A 9352-nucleotide genomic window follows, 5' to 3' on the forward strand; every position below is an offset into this window, starting at 1 on the left:
TCCCAATCTGTTCTCACATGCAACAGTCCATGAATCTAGCACAATCCAATCATACACTCAATTACAAAGTTTAAGCACTCATACAACACTCAATCATGCAATTCAAAGTGATCAGAATGATTTATATACGAAATTCAAGCAAAACAGTTAGCTTCCCTTACCTGTTATCCTATTTAGACAGTTTTACAAATGTCAACGCCTTAAAAACGTCAACACCTCTAACTCCACAAGATGCTCTATCTACCATAGAAACATCACAAGAACGATCAGGATATACCGTTGTGATCACTGATCAGCAGAGACTCATACTGATGATTAAAATGTCGCATGCAAGTGGAAGAAGGCTCACATGCAACAGAAAACAGAAAAAGACTAAAAAAAGAGAGGAAACTCAATTCACACAAACAGATAAACTGATCGGTCCAATTTGAAGAACTCGCCGAGATGATCAATCCTACGGTCTCGGTTCTTCAATCAGACGACCAGAGAGACAGAACCTCTAGAGAGAAGTCAGAGAACTCTAGAAAAGTGGTTTCTAGAGAGATGGTGTGTTTTAAACTAATGTTTTTAGAGAGATGGTGTGTTTTAAACTAATGAAACTCGTTTATAACAATTCTATTTATACTAAAACCTTTTAATATTAAAATAATCGAGTCTCACTATTTTTAAACTACTATCACTTTTTTAAAATGTCATTTTCTAGGGTCTTACAATAACAATGTTGTCAAATTTTAATCTTATACATTCTTTTCATCATTTTTTTTCTACAAATCATTATAATAATAACAAATTTTATTTCAAAATTAATATTACAAAACTAAAATTGATTCACACTTAAAATTATTTTTTTGTTTTATTTTTCTAAAATCAATTAAAATTTAATCTCAGTACTTTTAATTAATTATCATAAATTAATTTTCTTTTTTTTAATTTTTAAATTTCTTATTTTCTTCTTCCTTTTTTAAATCACCAGAAAACAAAAAATAAAAAAACGCTTTCCAAAATCTAGTTCCTGAAGAGGTTTTCAAGACATAAAAAATCAGTTTAAAATTCTACTCTCGTCGTCCTTTTGAAAAAAATAATGTTAAACTTGTGAAATATTATTTCCAAATAATGAAATTTCACAACATTTCAAAGACGTGATTTTTATGACATACAAATTAAATTAAATTGATTAGCAAATGAACAAATATTAATTTCAATGAGTTAATTATTAGTGGACTATGGAGGTACATTGAACTGCTGTGAATTATTACAAAATAGATATTATTTTTAATTTAAAATATCAAAATAACAACTATGCCAGCACATAACACGGAAACACCAACCAGAGTAAAATGATTACGTGTTTGTCATGGTAGGTTTTAAAATTAGATCATATAAAGTTAAATACTATATAAGATAACATATTTTTTTTAAGATTTTGGGATAAAAATGTGTCAAATGTCTTATATAGAATCACAACAATAATTATAATCCTCATATGAAACATAACTCAACAATGGGAGTCAACGAAGTGACAAAAATGATCACCATAAACCTGAAGGAAGTTAAACACTTTATAAGAATAAATGCCCATAAAATTATGACTTGAGGTTTTTGAGCTAAAAGTTGATGGGTTTATATATATATTTTTCCATATATTTTGGTTATATATGGGTTGACATATATAAGGTATTTAACACCACTTTAACCCCAAAACCTCAAGGCAATAGTATTATGTGTCTTTATTTTTATATAGTGTTTAACTTTATCTTTTCTATTTAATGTGGGACTTTGACTATTCCCAATACAAATGGTGTCAAATATCTTATATACGTGTAAGACCAATGTCATAAATATCTAGAATCAGAATCTCTATAACCATAACTATATGACTATAACCAAACATATGAAACATAATCCATCATTATTAATTTATCATTGTGTTTGAGATATAAATAAATCATTATTATTGTTCAATTATACAATTATTTTAATTTGTATTAGTTCATAATATTTTGTGTTCTGTTGTGCTTCAATATAGTTCTTGATGGTAATCTTAAATAATGATAATTTTGTATAATACTTTATGACTCACCAGTAATTATTAATAATACAGTGTTTTAACTTTTTGTGATTAATTTATTTCTTATCTCATCAACAGACTCATTTTTTTTTTGACAATTCATTTTGCGAACCATCTTTTTTCACCAATTATTGTGATAATTTCTTTTCTTACATAAATAGATAGGATAAAAATACTATATTTACATGGTTTGCTTGAGAAGAAAACTAAGACAGAATTTTTTTTTTTCAATTTTAAAAATCATAATAAACTTTTGGAAACAATAAAAAGGCTAACATATTAAGAAACATATCATATTTTAAATCATTATAATATATTATCGTATAACTTTTTTGAAAAATCCTTACACTTTCTTCTACTCTATTCTATCAATCATTCGATATATGTTTTGTATTACATTTTTCTTTATTTTTTTAAAAAAATTGTTTTGTTTTGTTTCTTATTTCTCTTCATTTTGTTTCTTTCACATTTTGATTACTTTGGATTTGAAACTGGAAACGTGTGTCCAAACACGCGCTATTGTCAAAGTCCATTACCAATTAGTGTTATGTTAGGTAACTCCTCATAACACAAAAATGCAATCGAAGGTTTCTAAACTTAGTGTTATGTGAAAAGTACATTAAAACTAATATAAATATATATTTTTATATATTATTTTTTTGGAATAATATTGTTTTCAAAATATATATATATATAATAAAATTGTTGATTTTTTTAATAACACTCATGCTGATCTTTATTATGAAATTTCACATTCCAATTACACTGGTACTCAAAAATTCAATAATGATGTTATCACACGAAACATGTCATAAAAGAAAAAATAAAAAATAAAAAACAAATACATGGGAGAGCAAATCAAACTCATAAAAGAAATATATAACAATACTCCTAACAAAAACCTAAACTAATCTAAACAAAGGGAGATGAAATTTGTTATGTGAAAAAGAAGAAGTCAAGAACGATACTAGATGACATTGTACTAATGTCATTTAAGCTTATTTATCTTATTTTATAGAAGTTAGATTATCCATACGTCAATCCTAAAATTATGAGATGAGTTGAATTTTATATAACAATTGTTTATTATTATTTTTACCAAATTTTCATTTTTTATTATAATTATTTATTACTTATAATTGTATAGGTTGATAATTTAATATTTTTAAAGATTGGAATGTTGTTCAATAATGTTTGAATCGTTTGGATGCTTAATTTACTTGTTCCTCATATTATATAGGTTGACACTTTAATTTTCCAATAAGTTCATGTTAGGCATCATTGTCATAATATGAAGATTTTATTAAAAAAAAAAAAAGAACTAGACAAAAAAGACAGGAAAACATAGGGAACCACATCAAACCCATAATAAACATATGTGGTATACATAGGCAAAAAAAAAACCTGTGATGAAAAAATTAGGTAAATACATAGATGGAAAAAAGTAACCCAATGCAACACTAGTAGAAAATCAAAGCTCAATAATCAAATTCCTCAACATATTAAACTCTTTCACAATCCACAAAAGGCCTTGAAAACTTATTATAGCTTTTTAGAAACCTTTACTTTGGAACATTTAGTATTAACTTCCTTTGGCCTATCCCTATCCCTACCCCTACCCCGACCAGGCTTCCATATAGTTTGAATTGTCTCATCCTCCTCCTTATAATTAGAACCTTCCTTCTCATCAAGCATATTAACCCATTTATAGGCATTTTTACATTCTTTCACAAAATAAGCTTCATTATATGTCAAAAAATTAGGATCTGCCTCAAAATTACGATAAAATGAATCTAAATATTGTAAACCTTGCAAACTATCGATAATTGGAGTAGCATCCTCCAAAGCAAGCATATCAGCCAAGGAATTAGAATCCACTAGCACACCACCACCATTAGAAATATTTCTTAATAATAGAATATTCATGCTCAACAGAAACATTATCATGATTTGGCTGAAGCTATGATTGGGCAACAATATCCAGTACAAACTCCCCCACAAGATCCATTATAGGCTCCACCACATGTTCAATAATAGGCTTCACCACATGCTCCACCAAGAACTCTACCAAAAGGCTCCAAAACATGTTCCAACAAAGGCTCCTAAACAGCTTGCACAACAACCTCCACGGGCTTAAAAATCAAACCTACAAGCCTTTATTTCCACTGTGGGCACCAACCACCTTAGGATGATAAAGTTATTGTATTTTTATGCCAACGATTTTCTCCTCATCAGAAACTACATTGTCATGTTGTAATTGTCGATAATTAGATAGATCATGACCAATCATTTTACAATTTGAACAAAAAAAAAGGTAATTTTTCATATTCCATATCAACAATAAACACAATCTTATCCTTTCCACCAAAATTTAATTAGGCAAATCAGATAACAAATCAACACCAACTTAGATACGTGTAAAGAAACCTCACGACTTATTCTTGGTGGAATCATCTAAAGATAAGAGTGTGTCAATACCATGCTCAATTGAGTAAATCGCTTTTCACTGCCAATATTCCAAAGGAAGGCTATGTATGCGCACCTAACATTGGATTTTCGTGAGCTTCATAGAAGCCGAAACAAAATCTTTAGTCCAAGCAAAAACATGAAGGATTTCGGGAAACGAATTCCAAGCTACAATCGCCAAAGCCCTTCTAGTATCCTCAAGTGTAGAAAAAGCAAATTCATAGAACTATTTTCCAAGAGGAATTGTTTTCCATTGACTCAAATGTTTCGCAGCAACTTCAAGCTTTTTACAAAGATCTAAAGTGTGAGAGGTTTATCCCCTTTTGTTAACAAATATGCTCATGCAAATGATTTTTGCACTCCTCCAGACCAGCAAGATAAACTTCTTCAACAATCTGCACTGATACCATATCTCTCTTTAGGCATGGAGAATGTAAATATGATAAAGGAATATCACAAGCATGACTAAGAATATAAGAAAATGTACGTTTTTGTGCCCACACATTTGAAGAAGATTTAAATGAATAGGATTTTTCCTAATCTTGTAAGCAAATCCAAGGGATATGAAACCCCAAAGAAAAAGACATACCTACAAATTCGCAAAACGCAACACACATGTAACAAACAACACCAACAATGTACACCAAGATCGCGCCATCAAACAAAGGATGAAACACCTCCACATGAAGTCGCAACACAAGGAGTCAAACGGCAACCCTCAACAACAAAGTAAATCTTCAACTTGTTCTTTCTTTCATTATTGAGCAAACTACTATATTTATAATAATGATTAGTAAAATATGTGAACATTTTAATTGTACTACTATAAATAGACAAGTCAGATCAATCTACTTTGATTATACTGCAATGAATATTTTAAATAAATTAGGAAAGCAAAACATCCTTCAATAAGTCAACTCATCTAACCCATCACTTTGTATTTACTCCCCTAAAAATGACATCTCAAGCGAAAATGACATCTCAAACAAAATGATCTTCTAGTAGCACCCTTTGAATTTACTTTGACATAACTAATATAAAAAATAAATTAAAACAGAAAATTCAGTCATATCACTATGCATTGATCTATTAGAAGTTTTACATGACAACTTCATGCCACCTTTAATGGTATTGAATATTGATAAGTAATACAAACTAGAGAAAACAAGAAAACAATAGACAAACCCACTACTTTCATGCTGAGATGTGGGTTGGAAAAATTACCTAAATTTTAGAAACAGAAATACAAATAAATAAATAAATATCTACTAACGGTCTGTGTGGTTATTGGTTTAATCGGAGTGAATGGAGTGGTGTAGCAGTTTCATGGTGGGATCAATGGAGATTACAAACTTGCCTTGATATTTTTTTCTGCAAAAAACTAGTTTGGGGTTTTTATAGTTGGAAATGTGAATATGAATGATGGGGAGGACAAATGTTCAATATGTTAGGTTCTGTTTTGTGTATTTTTTGTGCAGGTAAATGGTGTAGGAGTGATAAAGGGACTAAAAAGAATTAAATTTATTAAAAATATATTTAATTCTAATTTTTTAAATTTATTTATTAATCTTTTTGAACAATAAAAATATTATAATAAAAAATATGTATCATCGTGATATCACCAATAATGATAACAGTGTTGTCAAATTTTAATCTTATATATTCTTTTCATCATTTTTTTTTTCTGAAAATCATTATAATAATAACAAATTTTATTTCAAAATTAATATTACAAAACTAAAATTTATTCACACTTAAAATTATTTTTTTGTTTTATTTTTCTAAAATCAATTAAAATTTAATCTCAGTACTTTTAATTAATTATCATAAATTAATTTTATCTTTTTTTTAATTTTTAAATTTCTTTTTTTTTCTTCCTTTTTTAAAACACCAGAAAACAAAAAATAAAAAAACGCTTTCCAAAATTTAGTTCCTGAAGAGGTTTCAAGACATAAAAAATCAGTTAAAAATTCTACTCTCGTCGCCCTTTTGAAAATAATAATGTTAAACTCCTGAAATATTATTTCCAAATAATGAAATTCCACAACATTTGCAAAACGTGATTTTTATGACATACAAATTAAATTAAGTTGATTAGCAAATGAACAAATATTAATTTGAATGAGTTAATTATTAGTGGAGGATGGGGAGGTACATTGAACTGCTGTGAATTATTACCAAATAGATATTATTTTTAATTTAAAATACCAAAATAACACCTATGCCAGCACACAACACGCAAACACCAACCAGAGTAAAATAATAACGTGTTTGTCATGGTAGGTGTTAAAATTAGATCATTTGACATTAAGATTATTAAAATTTTAGCTTCTAATATATGTAATAAATAATAGTCTCTCCATTCTCTCCATTTTACAATTTATTATTAGGAGAATGTTAACGTAGTACTCTCTTTAATTCCATTATATTTATATTCAAATCTAAAATAATTAATTTTATTAATTAAAACAGAAAAATGCTAACCAAATTTTTACGAATTTTATTAATTAAAATGTAGTTATTTAATTTTTAATTTTTTTGTGTGAAACAAATAAATTATCACTTAGTGTAAGATCCTAGAAAATGACGTTTTAAAAATGATAGTGGTTTAAAATTAGTGAGACTCGATTATTTTAATATTAACATATTTTAGTATAAATAGAATCGTTATAAACGAGTTTCATTATTTTAAAAGACACCATCTTTTCATAAATCACTTTTCTAGAGTTCTATAACTTCTCTCTAGAGGTTTTGTCTCTCTGGTCGTCTGATTGAAGAACCGAGACCGTAGGATTGATCCTCTCGGCGAGCTCTTCAAATTGGACTGATCAGTTTCTCCATTCACGTAACTTGAGTTTTCGCTATCTTTTTAGTCTTTTTTTTGTTTTCTGTTACATGCGAGCTCTCTTTCACTTACATGCGATGTTTTAATCATCAGTATGAGTCTTTATTGATCAATGATCATAATGGTAGGTCTTGATCGTTCTTATGACGTTTCTATCTATAGATAGAGCATCTTGTGGAGTTAGATACGTTTTGGTGTTCTTTGAACGGTTTGGGTCTGCAGAGTCGCTTTGTTAGGTAAGGGAAGCCGATAATTGACTTTATTTAAAGAGTTCAATGAATATAATTGTGTGTAGTTAGAATTGACTGCTTGATTTGCTATGAATTGTGAACTAGTTGATGCTTTATATAAGTGGAATTGTGAATGCACTGTATGAGTTGAGGTTGAATTGGAAAATGAACACTTGAATCATGACACTAATTGGTATCATCTCACTTTGCTTGAAAACCATTTTGAAAACTATACAACACTGCCATGGAGGTGCTAATTTGGGTCATGAAATCATATATGTTGTTTTCTGGTGTAAGGCAAGCCTTGAAAAATGCGAGAGGATCAGCGTTGAGCGCCAGCCCAGCGGTGCCTAGCGTTGAAAAATGTAAGAAGAATGAGGCTGAGCGCCAGCCGAGCGGTGCCCCAGCTGCAGGTCTGGAACGAAATTTTAATACTGAGGCTGAGCGTTGGAATTTGAGGTTGAGCGTTGAACTGCCAGATTTCATGTATTTGCTGTTTTGATGTGTTTCATTGCATTAACTGATCTGAAATGGATTATTTTGACTGTCTTGGTATGCTTTGAATATGGATCTGTTGTATGTGAATTATGGAGGAATTTCGTGGAGAAATTCTAAGTGTGGATGAGGTAGGGTATGCAAAGACATAAGGACTCAATTTTTGTTGGTATCCTGACGCTCCAATAACCATTAAGGCTCATATAGAGTATAATGGGTTATGTCGTGAGGAATAGCAGGAGGTCTTAGCCACTGGACTCGATCAAGTCTTTGGCGCGAAGGAGACTTACCTGGTGTGATGATTGGGTGATAACCCCTTGAGGCCAAACTCTGCAGAGTTTGGGAATCAGAATCATACACGGTGCAAGCCACCAAGAGGTCCGATGTTAATTGCATATATCTGAATAATTGAGTATAGAGTTGAATGGCGTTTGAGTATTGAAATGTTCATGTGTGAATTTGTGATAATTGTTGTTATTATGCTCTTACTTTAATGTAACCTTCTTTAAATCATTATTAGCTTACCCTTGCTTTCTATGTTTCTGTCTCGTGTTGTATGTTTCCTTTTGCGATGATCACCTTAATGGTGGGTGCAGATGTGGTTGCAATGTTAGAGGCACTTCTAGAGGATGAGGAACCATCATTTAGGTGGGAGCTTTAGTAGTGGTTAGTTTAGTGTAAGTGTATAAGTGATATATTTTTATAGTCATATCTTTTGTAAGACTGTATTAATATATTGTGTACACTGAATTACCTGTTTTGAAACTATGATGAAACTCCCTATTTGTATTAGTCTTAAGCTGCTAAAAATTAGGATGTTACACTTAGAGTGTATGATATTTATAGACAATTTTTTCTTTAAATAAAATAAAATAATATTAATAATTATTAACGTTGAAATTTATTTAATATTATAGTTAATTATAAACTTTTACAAAATTCAATATTTATTAATTACATTTTAAATTGTGTCCTTAAAATATAAAATTCATTAAAATGATATAAATTTATATAATTCTATCTTACTATAGTAAACATAGACTCACTTTTTTTTTTTAATTTTTATATGATATTTTCTATGTTAATTTAAGTTTTTTTTACGCTTAATTATATTTTAATTTTAATAATATTTAAATGAAAAAAAAAACGTTTGAAAAGAAAAAAAAAAGACATATAACAACAACGTTAAAATTATTTTATTACTTAGCTACATTTTAACTCTTTTATTTTGTATCAAATAAATTATCA

Source organism: Vigna unguiculata, chromosome 11 (assembly GCF_037176805.1).
Source record: "Vigna unguiculata cultivar grain cowpea cultivar isolate G323 ecotype 2 chromosome 11, ASM3717680v1, whole genome shotgun sequence".
NCBI lineage: Eukaryota > Viridiplantae > Streptophyta > Magnoliopsida > Fabales > Fabaceae > Vigna > Vigna unguiculata.